A 27,728-nucleotide genomic window follows, 5' to 3' on the forward strand; every position below is an offset into this window, starting at 1 on the left:
TCCACTGGCTCTGGTAAGTACAATTTAATGGAGAGAAAGGGCTAAAAAATAAAGATATGTATCCTGTGCCATATCAGCTTGAAAGTCCTCCAAGTTAGACACATTCTCCAGAATGGACTTTGGTAAGTGGGAAAGCACAGAAAGTGCCTAAGTCATGAAAGAGCCGGACAGTCATTCAAAGCTTACATTTGGTGACCCTAATGTCCGCATGAAGGTGAAACATCTAACAGAACATGGGGGATCCTTGAAAATCAGAACAGCAATTAATTCAGGCTACAAATGGTTTTCACCTTAAACAAAGCTATGCATCAAAAACACTAGTAATGTCATTTTAGGAGTCAAAGCTCTTTTGGTCATGCATCAGCACCAGTATGAGATGCAACTATTTATCAAGAAGTCCAAATTTAAAATGACATAATGGAAGGACTTTTGCCAAAGCAATTAGGTATTGCACAGTCACAGAAGCACATGTTCCAAAAGCCAGTTTGTTCGGGCTTGATAATTTTGGAATTATTCTGGATTTTTTAACAGTTAGGAATGAACGGGTAGGTGGCATGTAGATATCAATCAACAACTTCAAAACCCCTCTGGGAGTTATTGTACTCAAAACCCCAAAGGGAACTCCCCAGAAGAAGCCTGAATAGGTGGCAAACAGATTGCAAAAAAAGTTCATATATACAGCTTACACTCATCCCTACGTCTTCCTCTGAGACCTAAAATATTCTGACTCCAAGTACTCTCACTTGAGAAAAGAGAACTCAGATGGATTTCTACGTCAGTAAGTGAATGCATTCACTTGAGTAGAGACAGAGCTAATTCACTGCATCCAAACAAGAGCAAAAAATAATCTGGCTTATTTTAAAAGATGGTTTCTAGACTCAGTGAAAAATAGAAGGTTCCTGGGAGCCTGCCAGGAACACAGCAGAGACGCTGAGCTGCAAGGACATCTCTGGTCTGCTTGCCAGTTTGGCGGTGGCGATTAGCCCAGAGGCCAGGTGCGCGAGGCAGATAGAAGCCACTCCAGTTCTGATCCTCTTCCAGATGGCGGAGCCGCTGGCTGCCCTGTCCTTGGCCTCCACGAGTGCGTAATTACATTCCTGGCCATCCTAGACTTCATTCAGCAAAACATTCAGCCTCTCTTCATAAATTTGGGCTTCAGGGAATTCTACCTTGGTCTCTTTCTTCACAGTGGTGTCGATAATGGAATTATTAACAAAATCAGCAATCTTTAAGTTCTCATCCTAAAAGGATCAAAAGCACAATTTGTCCTGATACCATCCTTTTATGACTAGGACCCTTCCATTAAAGCTCAGGGACAGCTTGTCACACAGTTAAGTTGCCCAACAAATTGTCAAATGTGTTAGTATCTGAATATCTGTTTCTTCTGTTATACAGAAACAGCACGGTTGGCTTATTTGAAGTTGCTATACGTTTTTGTTCTTTCTTGGAAGAGATGGTAGCAGGATCTCTGCAGCAAGACTCATAAATGCCTTCATTTTGTAGGCCTGCCTGGCATTCAACCACGAGCCTCTTAACCTTGGCCTCTGCTGAGAGCTCCTCTGTCTTCTCCTGGCTCTGGGGCAATAAGACTGCTCCATCATGAACACAGGTGAGTATTTCAACTAAGTGGCTCTTGAATTGTTTATTTATATCATAGAACACATTGCTTATGGTGTCAAAGTAGAATCTATACTGAAAACTGAAGAGAATTACTGTAAATTGCACAAAAACATACCATCAATGAATTCATTAGTATTACATAATTACACTACTGATGCTTTAAATGCTTTGTATTGTGTAAAAATCTTCCAACACCTGTTTGAAAATGTTTTAATCAAATTAGAAAAAAAAAACTGGTTGGTGTTTTTGTAGGAATGGAAAACAAGTTTTTGTTATTTCACTATTTTAAATAATGAAATATGCAATGTGTTTTCAGAAGTAAATGAGATTTGGGTAATAAAGGAAAACCTCTTGTTTAAACCATTTTCTCTTCTGTAAAGAACTTTAATAATCTCTTCCCTTTTTATCTGACAGGCCACAATTAGATAGCTTTGTCTATTGTTTATTTTGTGATTAGTCCCAAATGCATTTGCTTTGATTAATTATAAAAGGCATATTTAGCTGGACCATTAAAACAAGAATAAGTGATTTACATACAAGGATAATTTCAGCAATTTGGCACAGGATTAGCTCTGAGGTTCCTGGTAGCCAAGGTAACAAGGGAAAATTGTATGTGATAGATAAGTTTTATCGTCTGGTGAATTGAAGCAGTATTAGGCTGGAGCAAATTTATTTCCTGACAGTATATTATACACATTTAAAATAAATTAAGTTAGTACAACATGTTTTGAAATGGCAAAATGTTTACCACTATTAAGTATCATTAGATTCTATTATAAAGAGCTACCTTCAATTCCACTATACCATTGCTACTTAAAAAAAAAAAGATCATTCAATGAGAATGACATTGGTGTTTAGTTTTCCAAGAAAACTCTATGGGATGCAGAATCAGTGTATATTTAAAAGGTGATTAATTTCAGCAAAGCAGATTTCTTCAAAACATGTAATAGAAATAATGGCTTAAGGGGCTTTTTCTCTGTTTGCTTGTGTTTTTCCCAGTAACAAGGACAGAGTCAGCAAGGCATTAGGTTATTTTTGATTTCACCATTTTGATATGGCAATATTGCAATCAAGACAAGTTATCATTTACATCATTTTATTGTTATATGTTTGTATCAATGAGCCCACAACATTTAGTAAAGATGCAATATTGTTTTCCTCTGAAACTAAACAAGGCAATGTGTTTATGATTTGGGGCGCCTGGGTGGCTTAGTCGGTTAAGCGTCCGACTTTCGCTTAGGTCATGATCTCGCGGTTCGTGGGTTCGAGCCCCGCGTCGGGCTCTGTGCTGACTGCCAGCTCAGAGCCTGGAGCCTATTTCAGTCTGTGACTCCCTCTCCCTCTGACCCTCCCCTGCTCACGCTGTCTCTCTCTCTCTCTCTCTCTCCTGGAAATAAATTTTAAAAAAAACATAAAAAAAATAAAAGCGTCATAAGCACTATTATAATGAGCACCAGCAGCCACGTCTCTTCAGTCACATGGATGTCAATGAAGCACGATAAAAACCATTGAGGGGGAAGGCCGGTCTGAATTATTAAATAGAGTCAGGCAAATAGTGTTTCTTGAGAAACAAAATTTGACTCTATTTAACAGTATATAGTAGGTCAAAGTGGGCTAAAGAACAACAAAGAGCTGTCTAGTGTGGTTTTCTCAGATTCTCTAGTGGATTTAATGACCTAAATAATAACAAGTGGTAATTAGCATACTAGCTATTTGTGAATAAATACATGTTTTTGAAGTGCTTAAGGGCACTAGAGTGGCCTGTTCACTTAACCAATTGAAAGATTCCCTCCCAAAGTCTTGTTTATACTACAAATTTCCACTCTGTATGTAAAAAGGAAGACTTTTATATATAAGGATCTTAAGCCACTTATTTCACATGGTGGATCCTAATTCCATGCATTACCATAACAGAAATAGCAAGACAATTTAAAACAATGAAAAAAACGATGAATAATTTTGGCTCCAAAGTAGATGTCTGTTCTCTGCAAGAACATCCCTGGGAGCCTACTGAGCTTTGTGGAAAAGGAAATTACATACAGTACTGTCCATGACACACCCCACAGGACAGTTTTGAACATATTTTATTTATATGGGCATGCAAGCACCTGGGGTGGGGCATACATTTTCATATTTTCTCTGACTGCACTGAACTACTTACAGGTTTTGTAGCAGACCTCAGAGAGCCAGCAGAGGAGAAAGCCACGGTCTGCCGTAGAATCATGTTTTATGACAACACAATGTCTGTCAAAAGATGTCCCAAGAGATATTGCCAAGTGTGCCCTGTGTGATCAAACTCTTCACATTTAAGCTTACTCCCAGAAGAGAGAGATGTCTCAACCCAATAAGTATCCAGGTGCCCACAAATCCTGAGATCCTAGACATTCTGGCCAAGTTGATTGACTTCTGTGGTCTCTTACTGAAAAATGTGTTCATTCACGTTAATAGCTTGATGATGGGTCTGGAGGAGGGGAGAGTGTCGGGGTGAATAGGGCTTGATGTGTTTGCTCTCTGATCAGTGTCACTCAATCAGAATGTATAGCACAATTAGCATCTGATTATGGTGTTCACTCTCTTCTCTTTTTGTACTGCATAATTTGGTGCTTTATTATACCATCTCATGTTCTGTAGCTGCTTCATGTTGCACTCATTTATTTGGAAGTCACTTCTCAGAAAAACTCTGAAAGAGAAAGCTAGCAGAAAAAGAAGTATTTATGGAAGACCCAAGTCCTCACTCATAGCTATACACTCAAACTTTACACATAAATCTATCAAGCCTGCTTTGTCTATCTATCACAGGTCAGAAGCAGCAAAACGTTAGAACCTAAAATGCTTTATATAGAGCAGGTGGAAAAAGGCATACTGAGAGTAGCAAAGAATAAGGGGGTGCCCAATTGGCTCGGACAATACAGCATGGGATTCTTGGTCTGGGGGTCATGAGTTCAAGTCCCACGTTGGGTGTAGAGATTACTTTAAAAAAATAAAATGATAAATAAATAAAATGAGAGTAGCAAAGAATAGCGGCTGGCAGTGTAAGAGGAGACAAAGAAGGTGTAAGGCTCAACTAGAAGGACTTTGAAGAAAAACATTTTCCTCAGTTCACATTCTCAAGAAACCAATTCTAAAGTAAGGATGCTAGTACCAGTAGTTTATTAAGAAAGTTCTTTTGGAGGAGGGGAATGAGAAAGGGAGTGAAAAGCAAAACAAAATGTGTAAGAAACCAAACAAAAGGTGCAATTTCAGGTTAAATGCCAGCCTCAGTCTTACTCTGCATGAAGCAGTGTAGAATATATTGCATCTTAGAATGTGTCCTATCTAAAGTTCAGGAACCTTTGCTTTTATGCTCCTTTGTTGGTTATGTATTGGTGTAGGGTCAGAGGGGGTGAGTGGTGGAAGGAGGAAGTATCCTGTGTTTCCAGAGTCCAGGGGAAAAAGTCAAATTATGCAAGCTCTTTGCAGCACACAGCACACAGAAGCAGGGGGATGGGATCACAGTGCCAATAAAAGGGACCTATGGGGCTCTGGTTAGGCCATCAAGTACATCAATCTCTGCATGCCTGAGTCATTTATTGTCCCTACTCTGCACAATAAAATCATTTAGGTTCATAACTGAGGAGTCTGAGTTAATTTAAATGCTCATCCCTACTTTGAGAGTCAAAAAAACAAAATGGGTACAGTTGAAACACCACAGGACTTAGGAATTCTAGGTTATAGTTCTGTCTCTGGGCCACAGGATACCTATATTATCTTGGTGTATGTTCTCAGTTTGCTTTGTTGATATGAATGGTTTCTTTAGACCCCAATTCAATCAGTCCCATTCATCTCCCTGCCAAACCCTTCAATGGGGTATCAAAAATAAGATAGTATCTTAAAAGACCCAGAGTCTGGCAAATGAGAAATGTTAAATAAATGTTAGCTAAAAACTAAAACTTAAATATAACCAATATTATATTTGGCTGGTAATGACAAGGACCCTGAAGAGATAAATAGTCACTTACCAAGAATCTAATATATTTTCAGGCACAATATAATATGTTTTCATTAAATTTCTGAGATTATCCATAAATATATCAAGTTGTAAGCTTATAATGTAGTCATTTTTTTTCCAACAGTTTGACTATGTATACCTTAAAGTGTTTGTTCTTTCAATTGCCTGTATATTTAAAATGGGTCAGTACTCAGAGGCTATAACTTTCTAGAGAAGAGTAAATAAATCCAGGAAAAGCATACTTATAAATATTTTAGTTTTAGATAATTTATTTATTTAATTTTGGGATTCTAGGCAGTTGTATCGAAACAAGTCTTCCTTTTCTAATGTATTTGTCTATATTTTCAGAAAGATCCAAATTTAGATTTTTGAAGGCAATCCTGTCTGTATCTGCATACAGATAGCAACAATCCCTAATCTCTACTGACTGTACATCTGTGTCACAAAGCAATCACATAATCTGGCATGATTAAAAGGTTTGCTGATCAGAGCTCCACAGCTGAGAGCCAAATATGGCAAAGTATGATCTACTTTCCTGCTTCATAAATATAAATAAAGACAGGCACATAGACGAGAGAAACTAGTAATTCTTACACAATTTTGGTCCAGCACAATTTTAGATGGAAAAAAAATGTCCAGGAGCAAATAATTCCTTTGAAAACAAAGCTAGACACCAGTATTTTCTGACTCATATCAGTAAGCCAAAGTTTCCAATTTTACAAATATGGGATTAAAATGAAAATACAGGTACCATCCTTTATATCACCTTTAAAAAGATGTTAAACCCCATCATCCTCTATAGCAAGTTCACAATGAAAGTCTAATACAATTAGAGAAAATGATGACTGGTATTTTAAAATAACCATTCAATAATATGTAAAGACATTTGCAGGCTTGTAGATATTCTACAGAAAGAAATAATGTCTTTGCCTTTGTTTTGACTCTATTGTGTCTAACCTCAGTCCCTGACCCACAGTTGGTACTCAATCAATATTTTTACTTGAGTGAATAAAAGTTGTTGAAATAGATAAATACACAAAAGCAAAACAATTGTCAAAAAATATCTAAGAATCATAGTGATTTCTGCACTACAAAATACTAGAAGTTACAACCATAAATAACCCACTGGACCCAGGAAATATACTTTAGCATGTCAATTATTTTTTAAAGGTACAATTTATAATGCCATATGTGAAGGGCTTAATTATAAATTTTGCATTCTCTTCCACAGCTGTCTCCTTTGGGAAAAACAAAAAAGTAAAACACATTAAGGGTAAAATTCTGGTGTCACAAGATTGGCTTCATTAACCAGACACAATATTTCATTACTTGCTGCAGATATGCTGGTAATTTTGAGCCAGGCTCAGATAATACAGGACAATGTTATCTGAATTTGTCCTTTGGAATAATTTCTGGTGTTTTTGATGTGCCCTAGCAATGTCCCCAACAGCAAAGCTAAGTATAATAGAGACTGTCACGTTAGGCTTTGGTTTTGAATTCTTTCCTTTTTCTGTCTTCTTCACCTCTTCCTTTTATCTTTTTAATATTTTCCCTTTGAATTTCATCTCTTTGAGTTTTCACCCTCAATATTCCCATTTCTGACTATTAAACCATGCAGGTTCCATACAGCCTCTTCCAATATGACTTTCTATATACAACTAACTAAATTCCAAGTGACAGGAGAGATTGTTTAACATACTGATATTCAGACTCATTCTGGCCACTACAAAGCTCATCCATTCACAAGGTATGCACAAGTACTATAATGTTAAGAAATCAAATACCCAAAAGGAAGGCATCAAAGATATTAAGTGCCCATGTAATCCCCAAATTCAAAACTATCTTTCTAAAAAGTAACTGTACTCCAACAGCTACCTGTTCTTAGGAGTTAGGGAAACCTAACCTTTGTTCTTTACAGGTGCTCCAGTTCACTTTGGATTATCTTTGGGGGAGATGAATCTCCTGAAGAAGGTCAAAATGACATTTTATTTTAAACTGAGATTGGAAACACTGACATTTTATATTCCTAACCATGTGTTTTTCAATAGATAATTATAAGGGACACCATGGTTTTAACATTTAGCTTATTTTCATAAGATTAAAAAGGGCAGGAAGCATTTTTATTTAACAATGGTAGCACTTAGAGGCAAATAATTTCTTCTGAAATCTAGTATCATTGACTGTTGTACTTTTTGTTACAAACTTAATCTAGAGTGAGCATGCATACAGAAATGGATCTTTGAAAGAAGCATTTCTAAAACCCTTAAATGTATCTAGCTTGTTAACAATGTATTTTTATACAACAGTGCACAGTTTTAATGAACCAACATGTGTATGTATACACAGAGAAGCCTAATGTGCAAGACTGGGAGGAACGGTATTGTATTTGTTATAAGTAATGTTGTATATCACTTAAGCATTTTAAATGTGCCAGACACTGAGTTAAGTACTTTTAAAAACATGTAGCTAATCACTATTTTTGTCCCCATTTTATATGTGAGGGAAGCATGATACGGATATGCTAAATAAGTTGTAACATTGAGGATTCAAACTGAGGAATATCTGAATCCAAAGCCACGTTTTTGGCCACTAAACTCGCACTGTGCCATATGATACCTACTTGCCACACATGCAACTTGAGAAATTGAAATGTACCTAGTTTCAATTGAGATGAACTGTAAGAGTAAATGCATCCTGGATTTCAAGAATTAGTATGAGGAAAATATCTAATAAATAGTTTTTAGAGGGATTACATATTGAAATAATATTTGGCTATACTGGTTTAAATAAAAAATAGTATTAAAATTGCTTTCACCTGCTTTTTTGCTTTCCTTACCAGTGGGGTTTCTAGCATTTTTAAATTAGAAATTAGGTTATTATTTGTGGCTTCACTATATTTCTGTTGCAACCTGCTGCACTAAACTATGTAGGTTCCATTTTTCTTTGACAAATTAGGGAGGGGATCAGAACTGTTCATTTCCTGCTTAGTGGATCTTTGGCTCTTATTCATTTTTTATCTCTTTCATGGCAAAATTTGCTTCCTTCTTTTTAATGTAGTTATTTACATTATATTGTATATCTACTAAAATATGAAGTCCTGTAAGTCAGGCTCTGAGTTTTCATCTTGCAATACCAAGGAACAAGGGAAGAGAGCTTTCAGGTGAAAAACAATCTCTTAGTCTTGGTAACCCTGCCAGCCTCTCCTTCCCCAGAGGCTGTCCTCTGATCAGCTAGAATGGAGCTAAGAATACCCTCATCAGGAGGGCCCAGGGGTAGACCAACTACAGCTTGATGCCAAATCCAACCTACCACCTGTTTTTGTTAATAAAGTTTTATTGGTACATAGCCACACCCATTCATTTATGTATTGTTGAGTAGTTGTTCCAGAGACTTAGAGTTCTTAAGTCCTAAAATATTTACTACCTGCCCCTTTGGAGAAAACATTTGCCAATCCTGCAGTAGCTGATGCTACAAGTTAGAGTTAATCCCTTCCTTCTGCATCTCACATCTCAAGGAATGATTGCTCTAGAATGACATTAGAATCTGATGAAATAACAGACCCCTTTAAAGCAATTAACAACTCCAATATGTTTCACATTGTGTGTCAAGGATGCTTACACTTTAATAATCACTTCCAGAATATAAATCCAGGAATTCTTATAAGGCTTTGTCATTGTTCTCTGTTAAGATATTGGGGGTGAAAAATTTTTTGATATATCCTCTACATTGACACCAGCTGAGGCTTAGGGATGTCAGGATTTCAAGACTTATAATGGGCAGGTGCAAAGCAGTTGCTATAATGACAGAATAGTCATTATGGAGAAAATGAAGGATGCTTACTTTCTGGGCAGTGAGCTCTTTAAAACTACTTTACTGTAGAAAAAAGGTGAAAAAATCAATACAGATATCATACCATTATTAATGCAGTCTGTCAATACAAGGCTATTTTTCATTTTTTTATTTTATTCTGCACGAAGTGGGTCATTTGAAAGTCAGAGAGAGCAAGGGAAATTCTCATTTTATTAAAGGACATTTGTTTGCCTTGATATAATCAATTGACCTCAATTTTCCTAGGTGTGGAAGATCAGGTAAAATTAAAGTTATTCCTAAACAAGGCATACTCTGCACCAAGCCTAGCATGAACAAAGAAAAATTTAGTCCTTCCTGTTGCTTTTACAACTAGCTATCATCAACATTTCGAATGTCATCTTCACAGGAAACACCACTGTGAAAGTACTGTGCATACACTTATGTAAAATTGAGTCATAAAACAAATAAACAGGATAGGAGGATTATATAAATCTTCAACTATTTTTATTAAACTGTACAATAAACTATTTTGTTCTGAGAAAGGTTTTTACAAGAAAATAAAATATGGTTTGGGATATTCCATATAAATATATTTTACATTCCATTATTAAAAGCTCCTTATTTGCTCCAATAGAGAATTAAGAACACATTTAGGGGAAATCAATTTTTAAAATCCAGTAAAGGTTTTGAAATATTCAAAACAAACGTTACATGAAGTCCTCTGTCGTGGTACATAAAATAGAGATTTATTTATTCTGAGATTCTAAGGAACTATGCTTTACAACAATGGTTCTCAAAGTCGGCTAAGCACAAAATGACCCATTTGTGTACAAAAAGGAGAACACAGAACTTTTATTTAAAAAACAAGAAAAATATGGAGCACCTGGGTGGCTCAGTTGGGTATCCAACTTCGGCTCCGGTCATCATCTCACAGTTCATGAGTTGGAGCCCCACACTGGGCTCTCTGCTGACAGCTCAGGGTCTGGAGCCTGCTTTGGGCTCTGTGGCTCCCTCTCTCTCTGCCCGTCGCCCACTCACAGTCTCTCTCTCTCTCTCTCTCTCTCTCAAAAACAAATAAACATTTAAAATAAATAAATAAGAAGAAAATGTTAAGCTTTACTAATCTTGACACATTGATTGATACTGATGGGTTCTTTCAGTCTTGCACTGTTACTTACCAGACAGGTCATCATGAGAGAAAAACGAGAACTGTATAAATGTAGGATTAACAATTGTACCTTTACTCATATATTTACCTTATCATACTGCAATACACTGAAGTTTATATGGATTTTGTAAATATATTTGTTTTCCTAATCTGAGTACAGGGTCCACAGTGCATTTCTCACTTGCAAATGACAAAAATAGAACTGAAACTACCTTGAGTAAATGGATAGACTTCTTTTCCTCACTACCTAAGAAATTGGACTCAATGGCTTGAGTCCAATGTATGCCATAAGATGTTCTCTATCTCTACATTCTCTCATGCTATACAAAAACTTTCTTTGCATGACCAGAAAGATGCCCACTGTCTATTCAACCCTGTACTTTACACTTAATAATTTTAAAGAAAGAGATCAAAAAGTTCCCATCTTCCATGTATCAAATCTAAGAGAAGGAAGCTCACTGACCCTAACTTGGTCAAAACAATTGGTGTTATCTATGAGTTTCAGAATACATAAAAATACAACAGTGCAGTAGCACTGCAGCATGTATGTCAAAAATTATGATGTACAAAAATTTGAAATGAAAACATTTTGCATATATTTATCTAGTAAATAATCTAAGCTATAAACACACAAAATTGGAAATTTAGGCATAGGGATTTATATAATGTAAACTACTGAGGTAATATTCTCACTTTTTAATAGCATTCTGTAGAAAGGTAGGAAAAACTAGTACTATCTTTCAGATATTCTCATGAGTTCTATGAATTGATAGGGGATTTATTTGATCTATTTTATTTTATTTATTTTGAGAAAGAGAGAGAGAAAGAGGGGTGGGAGAGAATCTCAAGCAGGCTCCGTGCTGTCAGCAGAGAGCCCAATGATGGGTTCAGTCTTACAAACTGAAAGAGTTTTTGTTTTTTTTAAATGAAACAACTGTCAAGTTTGTTCAACATTATCTAAGCTAAAACAAATTGTATCACTTTAATAGAGAGAAGCACATTTCACAAACAGCTTTTCTTTCAAACTACTGATGCATGCTAAGATTTCATTTAAATCATTTCTTGCATTAAAAAAATGGAAGACGGGCACCTGGGTGGCTCAGTCGGTTACGCATTCGACTTTGGCTCAGGTCGTGATCTCATAGTCTATGGTTCAGGCCCTAATCGGGCTCTGTGGTGACAGCTCAGAGCCTACAACCTTCTTCAGATTCTGGGTCTCCCTCTCTTTCTGCTCCTCCCCTGCTCATGCTCTGTCTCTCTCTCAAAAATAAATAAACATAAATTTTTTTAATGGAAGAAATTGGGGTACTTGGGTGGCTCAGTCTGTTAAATGTCCAACTCTTGGTTTTAGCTCAGGTCTCACACTTGGTGAGTATGAGCCCCACATTTGGTTCTGTGCTGACAGCTTGGAGACTGCTTGGGATCTTCTACCTCTCTCTCTGCCCCTCTCATGCTTATGCTCTCTCTCTCTCTCTCTCTCTCTCTGTAAAAATAAATAAACTTTAAAAATTTTAAAAATGGAAAATAATTATAAAAAGCTAGGTGTAAGATGTTCAGTTTATGAAGTGTGTTATTTACTTCACATGCACATTCCTTTCTTTTAAAAAGTGGGGATGTTGTCTTTTATTTTTTTTCTCCAGTATTTTTTTGGGTGGATTTTGGTAAGGCACTTGGACAGAGAAATGTTCTTAAAATAGTTCTAATTAGCTAGTAAGCTATTTCAGAATTCAAAATAATCACATATGTCTATAAACTCAAAATATTACTTTTTAACTTTATGAAATATAAAACATGTCAAATACCCATCCAAAGACATCATTTCAAAATCCAGATTAATTACAGAGCTATTCTGTTTTTACAGAATTATAAAAAAATATTAAATGAAAATAGAAGAGAATGGTTATTTTAGAATCTTTTTTTGGGGATTTAGTTTTTAGAAAGAAGGCAAAACAGATTCATAAAAGACTTGTATATTGATAATAATATGGTGGGAGGGAAATATATCTAAAACAATACTCTAAGATATATAATAACTGGAGAAATTTTTCAGCTTAACAAATGAGTAAACTAACATATAAAGGGTTCATATGAATCAATAATAATAATAATAAATCCTTAAAACTCCCCATCTGAAAAAAGTATATAGGTAGACACTCATGAAAGCAGAAATACAAATGGCCAATAAACATTTGAAAGTTATTGCATCTTCTTGTAAGTTAGAAAAATTCTAACAAAAACAATGCAGTGCCATTTTCACATTAGATTGAAATGATAAGACAGATGGTACAATAGTACTGAAGAGAGTATAAGATAATGAACAGTCTCATACCCTGATTATGTGAGTTTAACTTGGGACAGCCTTTGGAGAGTAATACAATCTGTCAAAATATCAGATGTACATGCTTTGAACCAAATAGTTTTTCTTGTGGAGATTTATCTTAAAAAATACTTGCACACATGTGACACAGTTTAAATAAAAAAAAGAAAAAACTGAGAAAACTCTACAAGTCATTCAGCATGGAAGTGACCAGACTAGATGAGGTATGGCATGTCCACACTGAGCACCACCTATTAAATGATTACTATATTGTCTATCCGACTTAACATGGAAAGGTTTATTTTGACATACTGTTGTATAAAAATAGCAAAATGTAGAACAATGTATTATAAAATGATTATCTTTAACTTTAATCAAATAAAACTACCCCTATGAGTATATAATACTATTTTATGTTATTTTTTTCCAGAACTCTTTTAATTTTTTTATGTCTTTATTTTATTTTTCGAGAGAGACAGAGAGCGAGCAGGGGCAAGGGGCAGAGAGAGAGGGAGACACAGAATCCAAAGCAGGTTTCAGGCTCTGAGCTGTTAGCACACAGCCTGACGTGGGGCTGGAATCCACGGACAGTGGGATCATGACCTGGGTTGAAGTCGTATGCTCAACCAACTGAGTCACCCAGGCACCCCTCCTATAACTATTTTAGCTTGTTGATGTTTTAAATGTCTGGAAGGATATGCACTAAAGCATTAATAGTGTTTACACCTAAGGAGGGAAAGACTGAAGTAGACAAGAAACTTTCGTTTAACTTACATGATTCTGCAATCATTTGAATTTTAAACAAGAGTGTTTTACTTTTTAAATAAAAGAGGGTATTTGGTAGAGACAACATTAAATGTCCACTAAAAAACAATCTGCTGATTCTGATATATATATATTTCCATATTCACAACAATATCTACATCTATATCTATGTCTCTATATACATGCCTATCTAGATAAACATCACATATTATATAATATTTTATATCTATTGCTGCTGGAACAGAGAAGCACAAATTTAGTGGCTTAAACAACACAAATTTATTACAAAGTTCTGTGGGTTGGAATCTGACACAGTCTCATTGGGAAAAAATAAAAGTGTTGACAGGGCTGTATTCCTTTCTGATAGCTCTAGAGGAAAGTCTTTGTCCTTGCCTTTTGAGTTTCTAAAGACGACCTACACTCCTTAGCTTGTGGATCTCTTCCTGTTTCTTCAAAGCCAGCAAATTCTCAATTTATGTGCCCTTCTTCAGTCTTCACACTTCTCTCTGACTGCAGCCAGAAGTGTTTAAAGCCTTGGCCCATCTGTGGTGGAATGGGAGGTTACTGAATGGACGACCAGTGGGAACATAGGAGGAATCAGCCCACACAAGGAAGCAAGGTAGGGCATGTGGTACAAAGATCAACTGCAAAGTGCACAGTATTGCCTAAGACAGGCACTGTTTGTCAATCAGAATAGGATATAAAAGACTGTTTCAAGGAGGGAAATTATTTATTAAAATGGATCTGCACATGTGTTTGGTTAAGGGGCAGATAATAAATATTTCAGGTTTAGTGGACCACATACTTTTTGTTGCAACTGATCAGCACTGTGAGTTAAGCCTGCATGCAACCATAGACGAGAAGTAAATGAGTGGGTACAGTGGAGTTTTGATGGACACTCTGGGCATGTACAGTTACTCAAATTTGAATTCTATATCATTTTTACATGTCAAAATATTATTATCCTTTTAATTTACTTTTTACTCTTTATAAATGTAAAAAATTATTCTTAGCTCATGGGCCATTCAAAAAAAGAGTCAGTGGGCTAGACTTGGCCATGGGCTTTAGTTGGCTAATGCTTGAACTAGATCACTTGTAGTGAATTAAAATGCTTCTCTTAGCCATTGTTTCAGATTTCTATGACATGGTAGAAGGTATGACATGGTATCTTGAAAACCTAGGTATCGTAATAGTTATCCTATTCTTTAAAACATATCAGAAGCTATTTGTGTTTTGAATTGATGTAAGTACAAGGATATCAATAATGAAGTCAGTTTTTAATGACAGATTATAGAAATTAAAGCCATTATGTGTTCTCAGCAAATGTGTCTTGATTATACAGTCCAAATCAAGAAGTCTTTATTTAATTTGTGAAAATCATGGCTAATGTCAAATGCTAAAAGTTATAAATTTCTTGAATTTACAAATTTCTTTTTAAAAGAATTTCCATATAGGGGCGCCTGGGTGGCTTAGTTGGTTAAGCGTCCGACTTTCACTTAGGTCATGATCTCGCGGTTCATGGGTTCGAGCCCCGCGTCAGGCTCTGTGCTGACTGCCAGCTCAGAGCCTGGAGCCTGTTTCAGAGTCTGTCACTCCCTCTCTCTCTGACCCTCCCCTGCTCACGCTGTCTCTCTCTCTCTCTCTCTCCTAGAAATAAATAAAACATTAAAAAAATTTTTTTAAAGAATTTCCATATAATGAAAGAACATAAAAAACAAAATCTACCTATGGTGCTACTGTACAAGAAAATAGGTAAAAACTTACATCTTATTCCAACAACACCCCCTTCTCCAGTATTTGTCAAAGAGGAAGTCATGAATGAATGAAAATCTGATCAATATCTATGAATTCAGGTGAGTTGCTAAAAAGATGACTTGCAAATGAAATGTGTAAGCTTTAAGGAGGCAGCCAGATTTTGCTTGTTATGTAGGCAAAGTTATGTACTGGTGAAGTTACTGTTAATGTAAATTAATTTGCACCTTAAGTCTGCCAGGCTGGTGGAAATCAGGATATGATAGAAATATACAGGACATATATAAGGCCTTGGACAATGAAAGTGATTTGCTTCTCCTATTATAATGTTAGTCTAGTTAACTTCATGGGTACATATTTTAATGGTGAAGTCAGGGCTTTACCTCAGTTGGAATCAACTCTACCTTTAGCTGCAAGAAGAGTAAACACAAAAGGACTGAGCTATCTTGCTTCCTGTGGTAGAGGTTACGGAGGATCCTATCAGCCTCCAACGGTACAGGTTCCTCACATACACAACACTGACCAAGCATGACTTTTAAGTGATATCAATCCAAACTCTGCCTTTCATCTTCTTGGTACAGCAAAAAAGAAATTAAGGAGGGATATTTTAATTCTTTAGGTATTCTGCATGGTGCAAACCCATTTGCCAGGTGGTGGAAGGCAGAAAGGAAGAAAGATGGAACTGCTAAGAGGAATTCAGGGATGTTTACTCCTGGGACATCTCAGTAATGTGATTTGGTTACTTCTTAGAATTGTCATGGATAGTTTAATGCTAGGTACACTGTCGCATTCACTTAGTATGTTAAAGATGATTCAACTACTTGCATCTCAATCTCATGAGATTTCAGGATCTAAAGGACTCAACTACAGCCTCTTATCTCTATGCAAGTGCAATAAACAGATTTCAACCTCATAATTCAAAGTATCTGTTCTGTATAGCAGAAAAAGGACTGCATTGTAAACTCCAGGAGGGCAGCAACCCTGAGTGCCTTTCTAATCATTTAATCTCTACTAGTCTGAACATTCCCTGACATATTGAGGTACTCAGTATTTTCTGAATAATGATAAATCATTGATTCCATCCTATGCAGAAACTACTATAAATTATTAACAAAATCCCATATTTAAAAGGCAAAGCACACTAACAGGTGATTTATAAAAGACATACAAGTGGCCAATAAATAAAAACATAAACATAAAGATAGATCACTAATGCCATAGTGTTTCGCCAAACAGACTGGTATTTTTAAAACACTGGGAATTACCCCGTATTGGCGAGGGTATAAGAAAACAGACATTATTTGGGCAGTGTTTTGAAGCATAACTTGGTAAAACTTTTCTGAGGGTGCATTTTTACCAATGCATCAAAATAAAATGAAAATTAAGAAAAAAAAACTACTTCACCAGCAACATGGATGAAATGTGGAAACATGTTGAGCAAAAACCCATAAAACAAAACAATAAAACAAAACAAAAACAATGAAGGCAAGCAAAAAAGAATTCATACTGTTATGACTCCATTCTAAAGTTCAAAACAGGTAAAACTAATCTATGGTCTTAAGTATCAGGCTAGAAGTTGCATTTGGGGAGGGAAATTACTAATTGAGAGGTGTTATGGGAGGGGCTGTTGGGGTGTTAGTAACATTCTATTTCTTGATCAGGTTGTGCTTTCATGATGTGTTCAATTTGTGATAGTTCATCAAGGTATATACTCATGACTTTTGCACTTTTCTATGTGTATCTTGTACTGCAAAAAAAAAGTTTAAAAAAAAATAAGGCTCAAAGATTTCTCCACAGTTGACAAAAACAAATAGTGTACATAAAACTACAGTTTTGTACTTCCTGAAATGTATGCTTTCTACTAAGGAAATAATAAGCAAGGGTTGTGCAGTTATGCATAAAATGCAAACAAAAATCCATATGCAATATTTTCTGAATAGAGCCCATTCAATGTCAATCCCTTTGGCCTTGAGCTATATCTGACCCACATCAGCTGTTATCAAAAGAGATTGCAGTGATGTGTCTCAAGGTGACAGAAGACAGTTGAGGTCATCACTTTACAAAGGCCCTTAAGTAATCAGCCACCAGAACTGCCACAAAGCATTACTGAAATTGCAAGGCATCTTTGCACGTCACAGCCATGTGTATGAACATGCACAGAAATGAAACCCCTCTGGCCATAAACGTCCTTTGCACACACAGAAATGTAGCTCTCTGTCCTGATTATTGGCCTTAAATGAAAACAGACAGAACTGGAAACAAATGTACCACTTTCAGCTGCATGGACACTGCACTACCATCTGAACTGGACAGTTGAATAGTCTGCCATCTGGTCCAGAAACAAGAATAAAATTAAGAATTAAATCACCTCTGCTTAGGGGCCCCTGGGTGGCTCAGTTGGTTAAGTGTCCAACTTTGGCTCAGGTCATGATCTCACGACTTGTGGGTTCGAGCCCTGCGTCGGGCTTTGTGCTGACAGCTCAGAGCCTGGAGCCTGTTTCAGATTCTGTGTCTCCCTCTCTCTCTGACCCTCCCCTGCTCATGCTGTTTCTCTCTCTCTCTCTCTGAAATAAAGAAAACGCTTAAAAAATAATAAATCCCCTTTGCTTACAGGAATGTTTTTTCCTAATTCAGTGGAGTTTTTAGAGATTTGTTATCTACATAGGTCTTGAACTTCTGTTTTTAAAGTTTCTTCTTTCAAAATCAGACCCCAAAGCCACTTTCATCCCTTAATTATGAATACAAATTAGGTCAGTCCTGACATATATTGATTTTTTTTCCCCTAAATATGTGGCAAATGTCCACATAAAAGACACCTTTCATTCATTAAGTTTGGGAACATGATATCTATGAACTTTCTATTTTAATAGCCATGGCAGGAATATTAAGTGAAAAGTCCTTGAAATTATGAATGAGAGTTATAAAATTTCCCTAGTAATATAGTAAAAGTGTCCTTTATACATTTCTGTTAAACACAGAAATAAGAGTGGTTCATTTCAAATAAGAGAATATAAATTTTATACAAAATGATAACAGCATACAAAGGCCCTGCCTATCTATCTTTATATTTTTCTCCTTTTCCCCCAGTTTATTCTAATGTCTATTTTTAATTATTTCTGAAATCATTTATAATCCAGAAACTACTCATATATGTCCTCACCAATACAAGTTCCTTATATTTTGACCCTGTAAGGACAAACCCATCCTTGTTTTCATCTGTATATATTTTTTTCAATCCATAATTACAACCTTACATAAAACTTTGATTAGAACAAGGACAGGAAGTTTAAAAGGACACTGTATTTCATATTAACTAAGGTTGAGTGAGACAAAAATTCTATTCACCCTTTCCCCCCCTTACATTCTTTCAATTGCTTCTTGGATTGTGTTCTTTCACAAGTGGAAAAAATAAAGTATGGTGTAATATACTCATTAATAGAATTTTTCTAGGGATGAAATTAAGATATTGAAGTTAAAGCCTTTCCCAAGTAAAAAAAGATAATCTTTGAGTTAATGAAGCTTCCATATGGATGTTAGTGGCAATCTAATGTAGTAGCATAAGAACTCAGATTTTGATATCAGATAAAACTGGCCTTAAATCCTAGAACAGCCGTTTCAGTGACTTTGGGCAGGTTAGCCATTTCCAAATTGACTGGGCTGAAATAGAACTCTTCCGAATACGATGTTCCTCTAGTTTTCCTCATGTCAGTTAGGACAAGGCACTGTCACCCACTTAGTAATCAGGCAAAAAAATCTGAATTATTCTCGATTTTTCTACCTATCTTCACACATTCAATCATTAGAATCCCCAAATATGTCTTCCTCTCTCTCCCCTTTCTACCATCACCATCTACACCCAAACTATAACCAAATAGTATTTGAATAACTGCAAGAACTCCCTAACTTCCCCTCATACAACTCATTCTACACATGGCATCACAGTGTTCTTTTAAAAATTTAAATTAAGTCATTTACTCCCCTACTTATCATCTTCTAATAACTCTCCCCTCGCAAGCTGAATATTCAGATCCCTCAAACAGGCTTACAAAGCTCTCTATGAACTCACCCTACTTACATTTTCAATTTCCTCCTTTAACATTCTCTTCCTCACCCATTATGATCTAGTTGCATTAGCTCCATCTGCAATGTTCTTTTTGTCTCTCAGCTCTCATTTTAAATGTCACCTTTCCCTTGACCATTCTGAAGGAGACACCAAGTCACTCAGCATTGTAACACCCTATATATGTTTTTTTCCTGTTTTATTCACTTCTATACTTTCTATATCTGGCACATAAAATGTGTCCCTTATGTATCTTTTGAATAATGAATAGCTTAAAGAAAGTGACTTTTTTACTGTAAAATGCAGATAATTCATCTGTCAGGATTAAAAATAGAAGTAAATGGGACAAGAATGTACAGAGTTTAGCACAGTGCCTGGAGCAAACAAAGACTTCATAAATGATAGCTATTGGCATTGTTCTTATTAAAATAGGGACTGTAAGAGGGGCTTGCAAAGGACTTCTAGTTAAGCAATAATATCTCTCCTAACTATAAGAGATTTAGATTTTCTATTTTCAATGGAAATTATTAAAACATGTTACTTTTACATAAATGGCCAGTGAATGAATGAAGAAATGAATGACTCTGCGGTTTAAGCAAACCTATTGCTGAGGTTCACAAAAGATCTTTATTCATTCTTTTCCATACAATCCTGAGATTCTAAAGGCTTCCAGATGTGACTTTCCAATGCATCAGAAGGAAGCTAAAAAAGAGAAATTAGGAGGATTTTGAAAATAAAGAGGCAGGTTAGGAGTCAAAAAGTCCTAGATTTACATGTAGTCTCTACCACTTGCTAATAAGCCTCTAACAACGATTATACACACAGAGCCTTAATTTCCTCATGACCCTTCTCTACAGACTTACTGGGAAGGAAAATGAGATACTGAATATAATTTACCTAGCAAGACGGTTTGGCATATGACTGATGTTCAATACTACTTTCCATGTGTGTCATTGAGGAACAAGCCCTGGGGGCCACATTTGGACTTCTGTCCTTGAGTTAACATGTGAGCTTATACTATTGTTGTGTATGCTTTATTTCTTCACCTTGTCCCTGACGGTGCCAATGTGGTCACACCGTCTACTATATTTTATCTCATAGATCAATTTTATCGGTGCTATTTGCAAATATACAGTCTTTGGCACTGAATTTGAATATGTAGAGCCAAGATGAATAGAAAATGAATAATAATGGCTTCTAGGAAGCTAGCTAATCATTAAATATAAAGCAAACAGGGGCACCTCCAGGGCTCAGCAGTTAAATGTCTGACTTGATCTCAGCTCAGGTCTTGATCTCAGGGTTGTGAGCTCAATCCCTACGTTGGACACTGAATTGCATGTGAAGCCTACTTAAAAAAAAAAAAAGTTGGGGCGGCTAGGTGGCCCAGTCAGTTAAGCGTCCGACTTCAGCTCAGTAATGATCTCACGGTTTTGTGGGTTCAAGCCTCGCATCATGCTCTGTGCTGACAGCTAGCTTAAAGCCTGGAGACTGTTTCAGATTCTGGTTCTCCCTTTCTGACCCTCCCCTGCTCACACTGTCTGTCTCTCTCTCAGAGATAAATAAAAACATTAAAAAAATTTTTAAAAAGTAAAACACAAACAAAAAACAAAACAAGATCTTACTGGTAGTTTGGTATTTTTAACAACAAAAAAAATGCACTTGTTTCTAAAAACTGCAGTGAAAACTGGAAAACAGAATATTGCATAGGATCCTGAGGAATCTGAACTTGAATTATTGCGATGGTCCATTAAACTCCCTCTCAAAGCTTTAATATGTTTCTGCTTCAGAAAGCTGTCCACGCACAGGCATATAAAGACACTATTACAATGCCCGAAGAGCAAATTGCTTGACTCAGCTGCAGCAGTGGTCTTTCCACTGAGAAAGTTTGCAGAGTTTCAACAGCTCTAAATGTAACATTCCCCTACGTGAGGTAAATGCTCTCTTTGCATTGTTTTCTTCCCAGGTGATTCAAGCTGTAAGGTAGATGACTGGGACTCAAATGCTGGAAAACAGAGGAAAGTAAACTGTGTCATTTCTCTAAGTTTTAGTCAAAATGTGTTGATCAGAAGCAGAGTTAAAATAATATTCCAAACAATAATTTGAAAAAGCACTGTTTTCCCAGCTACTCCTGTTCAGCAACCGAGGTTCCATTATCTCCTCTCCTCCTTTCAATTTGGAGCATTTTTATGCTTCGGATCTTCTTGAGCGTATCATCACTCCGATCTAATGCATAAGATACAGGAATTTATATTGAAAATGATGTGTACAACCACACTTAGTTCCTGGAGGACCTAAGGAAGCAGCTGCAGGTTTGAATTGTAGCATCAAACACCTTTTAAGGCAGGGAGCAAAGTTTTCTTTTCTCTTTTCTCCTTTCTCCCCCAATTTTATTGAGGCACAATTGATAAATATAATTGTATATATTTAATGTATACAAGGTGATGATTCGCTATGCATACACACTGTGGAATAATGACCAAGATCACCATAATTAACATACCTGTCATCTCACACTGTTTTTGTGTGTGGTGAGAAAGCTTAACATCTTCTTCAGTTAGTTTCAAGTATAAAATACGGTATTATTAAGCACAGTCACCATGGTGAACATTAGATGCTCAGAACTTACTCTTCCAGTAACTGAAAGCTTGGATCTTTTGATTCAAGTCTCCTCTCCCCCCAAGTTTTTTTTGGTGGGCTAATACCAAGCAGGGGGAACATAGAAACAAGTGATGTATTGCCTAGCTAATTCTAGACAATATTCAGCTACAAACATAAGATATGCTGGAATGTAAACTGAAATAAGTTTCTAAAAATTCATTTGGATATATGTGTCAAGAACCTTTAAGACTGTTCAAACTCTTTCTATTACTGGCATTTAAAGATGGCAGGGGCGCCTAGTGGCTCAGTCGGTTAAGTGTCCAACTTCGGCTCAGGTCATGATCTCATCGCTCATGAGTTCAAGCCTGCATCGGGCTCTGTGCTGACAGCTCAGAGCCTTAAGCCTGCTTCAAATACTGTGTGTGTGTCTCTCTCTCAGCCCCTCCACCACTTGTGCATGCTCTCTCTCTCACTGTCTCTCAAAACAAATAAACATTAACAAAAATAATAAAATAAACATGACAGAAAGTCAAACTATGCTCAAAACAAAAGTATTTTACTTAAGGAATACTTTTAATTATATAGCATAAGAATGTAGATATTTATATCAATTTGAAAGAGAATATATAAAGTGCCAATAGTGATTACCACTGGGTATAGAATAATGAGCATTTTAATTATTTTAGTCAAATTTATTGAATTATAATGAACATAAGAGTGCATCTAAGGTGCACCTTTCAATGACTTCTGACAAGATAACCATATCATAATCAAGATATAGGACATTTCTGTCATTCCAAAAAGTTCTTTCCTGCCACAGTGCAACAACCCTGACCCCAAATGTCACCAGGAAGCATTAATTTGTTTTCTATCACTATAGATTAATTTTATATTTTCCTAGAATTTTATATAAATAGTATAGACACTTTTATATGGATTCTCTCAACTTGCACATTTCTGGAAGATATCAGTGTTACTGGGCTTTTTGCATGGTTTTCTTTCACTGAACATTTCTGATATTTGTCATTTTGTTGCATTAATTAGTAGTTTCTTCCTTTTAACTGCTGAGCAGTGTTCTATTTTGTGGTTATAGTACAATTTGTTTATCCATTTATCTATTGATGAAAATTTGGGTTGTTTCCTGTTTTTGAAAATTATGAAGGTGGCTGATAAGAACATTTATGTACAAGTTTTTATGTGGACATATGTTTTCATTTTTCTTGGATAAATACAAGAAGAAAAATTCTATTTCAGTCTGTATTTGGCTTTATAAACAAACCAACAAACTGCCAAATGTCTTCAAAGTGGTGGTAACATTTGAGAATTCTGCTTGCTACACAAATGTCAACATTTATAACTGGCAGGCTTTTAAATTTTAACCATTTTAGTATTATGAAGCAGTATCTCATTAGATTTTCAATTTTCATTTCCCTGATGACTAATGATATTGAGTATCTTCAAATATTTATTAACCATTATTATCTTTTTTGGTATGAAACATCTGTTCAGATATTATGCATATGTTCTTTTAAATTAGGATATGTATTTCTTTTTTTTAATATAATTTATTATTAACTTGGCCAACATACAGTGTGTACAATGTGCTCATGGTTTTTGGGGGTAGATTCCCATGATTCATTGCTTATATACAACACCCAAGTGCCCTTCTCAATGTCCATCACTCACTTTCCCAACTTCACCCCGCCATCAACGTCCCATTTGTTCTTAGAACTTAAGAGCCTCTTATGTTTTGCCTCCCTCCCTCTCTGTAACTGTGTTTTCTCTTTCCCTTCCACCATGGTCTCTGTTAAGTTTCTCCAGTTCCACATATGAGTGAAAACATATGATATCTGTCTTTCTCTGGCTGATGTATTTCACCATCCACATTGCTAGAAATGTCATGATTTCATTCTTTCTCGTTTCCATGTAGAATTCCATTGTATATATAAACCACATCTTTTTTATCCATTCATCAGTAGATAGGAATTTAGGCTCTTTCCATATTTTGGCTTTGTTGAAAGTGCTACTATAAACATTGGGATACATGTGCCTCTATGAATCAGCACTCCTATATCCTTTGGATAAATTCCCAGCAGTGCTATTGCTGGGTCGTAGGATAGTTCTACTTTTAATATTTTGAGGAACCTCACACTGTTTTCCTGAGTGGCTGCACCAGTGTGCATTCCCACCAACAGTGCAAGAGGGTTCCTGTTTCTCCACATCTGTGCCAGCATCTGTTGTTTCCTGAGTTGTTAATTTTGGGCTATGTGTCTTATTGCTGAATTTTAAGTATCCTTTACATATTCTGAAAACAAAATATTAAGTGTTGATGTTTTTTTTCAGTTCTTGGCTCATATTTTCATTCTTTTAATGAAGTACTTTGAAGATTAGAAATTTTTCACTTTGATGAAGCCCCGTGTATTGTTTCTTTCATGATGTATGCTTTGGGTGTCCTGTCTAAAAAATTTTTGCTTACTCCAAGGTCATGATGATTTTCTTGCATAATCCACTTTAATTTCCGTAAATAGTACAAGCTAAACCTTGAGGTCCATAATTTTCTATTACTATCTACTTCCAGTATCATTCATTGAAAAACTTTACTGAATTATTCTGGCACCTTGTCAATAATCAATGATTGTTTATGTATTGATCTCATGCACTATCAAACTGTTTTATTTTTTTTTCTTCCTATGTGTCAATTTAGGTAGTTTCTAATGGTAATGATTCAAGTTCATTGATTTTTCTTTTCTGCAGTGTATTCTCTCACCTTAATTCCACCCAGTAAATTATTTTCACCTGAAGTACTGTATTATTCTGTTGTAGAAGTTCTATTTGGTTCTTCTTTAAAAAAAAAAAACCCTCTTTTTAAAAAATGTTTATGTATGTATGTATGTATGGGGGGGGGAGAGCATGAGCAGGGGAGGAGCAGACAGAGAAGGAGAGAGAATTCCAAGCAAGCTCCTTGCTGTAGGCATAGAGCCTGAAGCAGAGCTTGAACTTATCTGAGCTGAAATCAAGATCAGATGTTTAACTGACTGAGCCACCCAGGTGCCCCTCCTTTTTTTTTTTTTTTTTTAAATGTCTTCCATTTATCTCCTCATTATTTTCTGTTTTTGTTTTTTTTAATTTGTAACCATATTTATAGTGGTTGTCTTAGACCCCTTGTTTACGGATCCATTTCTGTCATTTATGAATCTGTTCCTATTCTGATGATTTTTCTGATTACAGGTTACACTCTCTTACTTCTTATCATTTCTAGTAGTTTTTGGATTCTGAGTTTTCCTGTCTTTCTTTTAAAAAATATTGAACTTTATTTTGGCAGAAATTAAGTAATTTTGTGACTATCTTTTCAAGGCTGACAAGTACAGTAGTCTTTATTGTAATTACAGTTCAGCCCCTGTAATAAGGGGAGACATTTCTGTGATCTCCATATCCTGGCTGTTTATGAAGGTCACCCTACTCTGACTAGACAGACTTCCAATATTGCCCAGTCCTGAGCCAACCCAGGGATCATTCACCTGACCGCTCTTCAAAGGACCTTTGCCTTGCAGAGTCTCACCAGACATATGCACAGTTGAGTTTCCAGCAATAGGTTCAATGGAACCTCTATGTAGATTTCTGGAACTCTTTCTGTACTTACCTCCTGCTCTTCAAATTCCATCTGCCTTTTCTCCCTATATTTTAATCTCTGTCCTTTCAAAGGATCAATGCTTCCCTTCTGTTCTCCCTCCCTGCATTATCTGCAAAATGCCTCCAGGCAGAAAACCAGGATGATTTTAGGTCTCCTTTTGTTTGTTTTCATTCTCTTCTGAATCAGAGCCTTGTGTTGCCTAATGCCTACAATCAAATGTTTGACATATTTTGTCCATATTTTCTGGCTAGTTAGGGAAGGGTAGGCAAGTCTAGCTCCAATTACACTAATAGGACAAGAATTGGGAGTTTCTAGTTACATTTATATATCTCTCATTTTTAAAACTGTCCATCAGGTACACAACATAACTTGATAGTTGAAAAACATACACAAAAAAACAACTGATCATTTTGCATCTCAACCCAAAATGATCACACTATAAGCTAATCCTGAGGTAAAATATCATACATTTTATACCTTCTCTTGTTGTTAGGCACTAGAAATTTTGACCTTGGAGAGATAGGTTTTTAAATTTATACAACTATGATAGGTTAAAAACAAAGTTTTTTAGCCATACTTACTAGTGTGTTTAAAATAATTCTTGTCTGCTTTTCATTCCCATCTCAATAATGCCATTCTTCATGGGTATAGTGTGAGTTTTTATTTGTGGAGTTATGAAAAATGCAGGCTGGGCACCCAAGCAGAAAAAGAATGTTGTCTTCGAAGCCAAATCCCCAGTGTACAGAGGAATCATCTCCAAACCATGCAGCAGGTTTCAGTACGATTCATAGCTACTGACATTTTATAGACCAGGAAGATCCAAGCTTAACTAGCACAGAAAAAGTAATACATTTCCTTCCTTTTGTAGAAAGCTGCATATAATATATCTTTGAAGACAGGGTTGAGATTATCACCATGTTCTTCTATGGATAAATATGGGAGTTCAGTTTCTGAGGCTGTGGCATAGTTTGCAGGCAATAAATTCACATAATGGTAAAAAAATGCTACTTGTAGAGAAAAAACATTGGCGGTGTATATTTCAGTTCAGTGCACTATAGTGTGCTGATTTACAGAGATGGTTTCGTAGTACTTCATACTTTGCAAACTCATATTTCCTGTCCTGTAGAGTAGCTGATTCTCCAAGGGTGAGGTTTTTGGGGGGAGTGGAAGGGGAAGGGTGGGTGCAAAACACACATATTAGTTTGAAGTGTGATAGGTGTTTAATGACAGGGGTATGACAAATGAATGTATCAGGGCTTAATATTCTCTACCTTATCTCCTTGATACCCTGTCTTCTGATTTCTGCCTTCATAAACTCTGCTCAATATTTTATTTCTGCACAATGAAGTTTCTCTCAATAAAATTAGTTCCTGCAATTAGCTTCCTCAGCAACGATGAGCCAGCAGTAATGTGGTGATTTTATACTAATAGCTGAAAGTGTGGTATCAGCTAATGCCTCTTTTCAAAGGTGCTAGTGTATGTAGATCCATAACTAGCTCATCAGGTTAGTGGATAAATCTTTGCAGATTTTCAGAGCCCGAAGAGATGTAACCCATAAAAGCATGGGTCCATTACCTTTTTAGAGCAGTAAGTAGCATTTATCAAACATTTACTATGTGGCAAGGATTATACTAATATTTTACATATCCTCTATCTTACTGTTAAAAGAACCTTTCAAGCAACCCCCAAACTAAACTCGTATGGCACCATATGAGGCCAGTGCATGCATATTTGTGTTGGGAGTGTGGGTAGCACTTGTGATATCATGGAACTGATAGCCAAGCTGACATAGGAGCAGGTGGGTGATACCCAGCATCTGCTCAAATTCAAATCAATTCTGCAGCCATCTTGAAAATCAATGGGAGCCTCCTGACAGTTTCCGGCCTACAAAAGATGAATAACATCTGGTGCTGAGTTACATGACAATATCCTTTGGTAAATTTGTTTCCATCATTGGAATAGAACAAACAATTTCCTTTCCTCCTCCCTCCTCTTTCCTGCACTATTCTTTGCACCCAA

The 27,728-nt window shown here is 36.1% G+C and overlaps 1 pseudogene; it reads right to left on the reverse strand.

Annotated features, from left to right (window-relative positions):
* Positions 1-878: 878 nt before the first annotated feature.
* Positions 879-3,844, reverse strand: LOC144233263 (BTB/POZ domain-containing adapter for CUL3-mediated RhoA degradation protein 3 pseudogene; annotated as a pseudogene).
* Positions 3,845-27,728: the final 23,884 nt, after the last annotated feature.

This window comes from Crocuta crocuta, unplaced genomic scaffold, assembly GCF_008692635.1.
Source record: "Crocuta crocuta isolate KB4526 unplaced genomic scaffold, BGI_CrCroc_1.0 scaffold529, whole genome shotgun sequence".
NCBI classification, from domain to species: domain Eukaryota; kingdom Metazoa; phylum Chordata; class Mammalia; order Carnivora; family Hyaenidae; genus Crocuta; species Crocuta crocuta.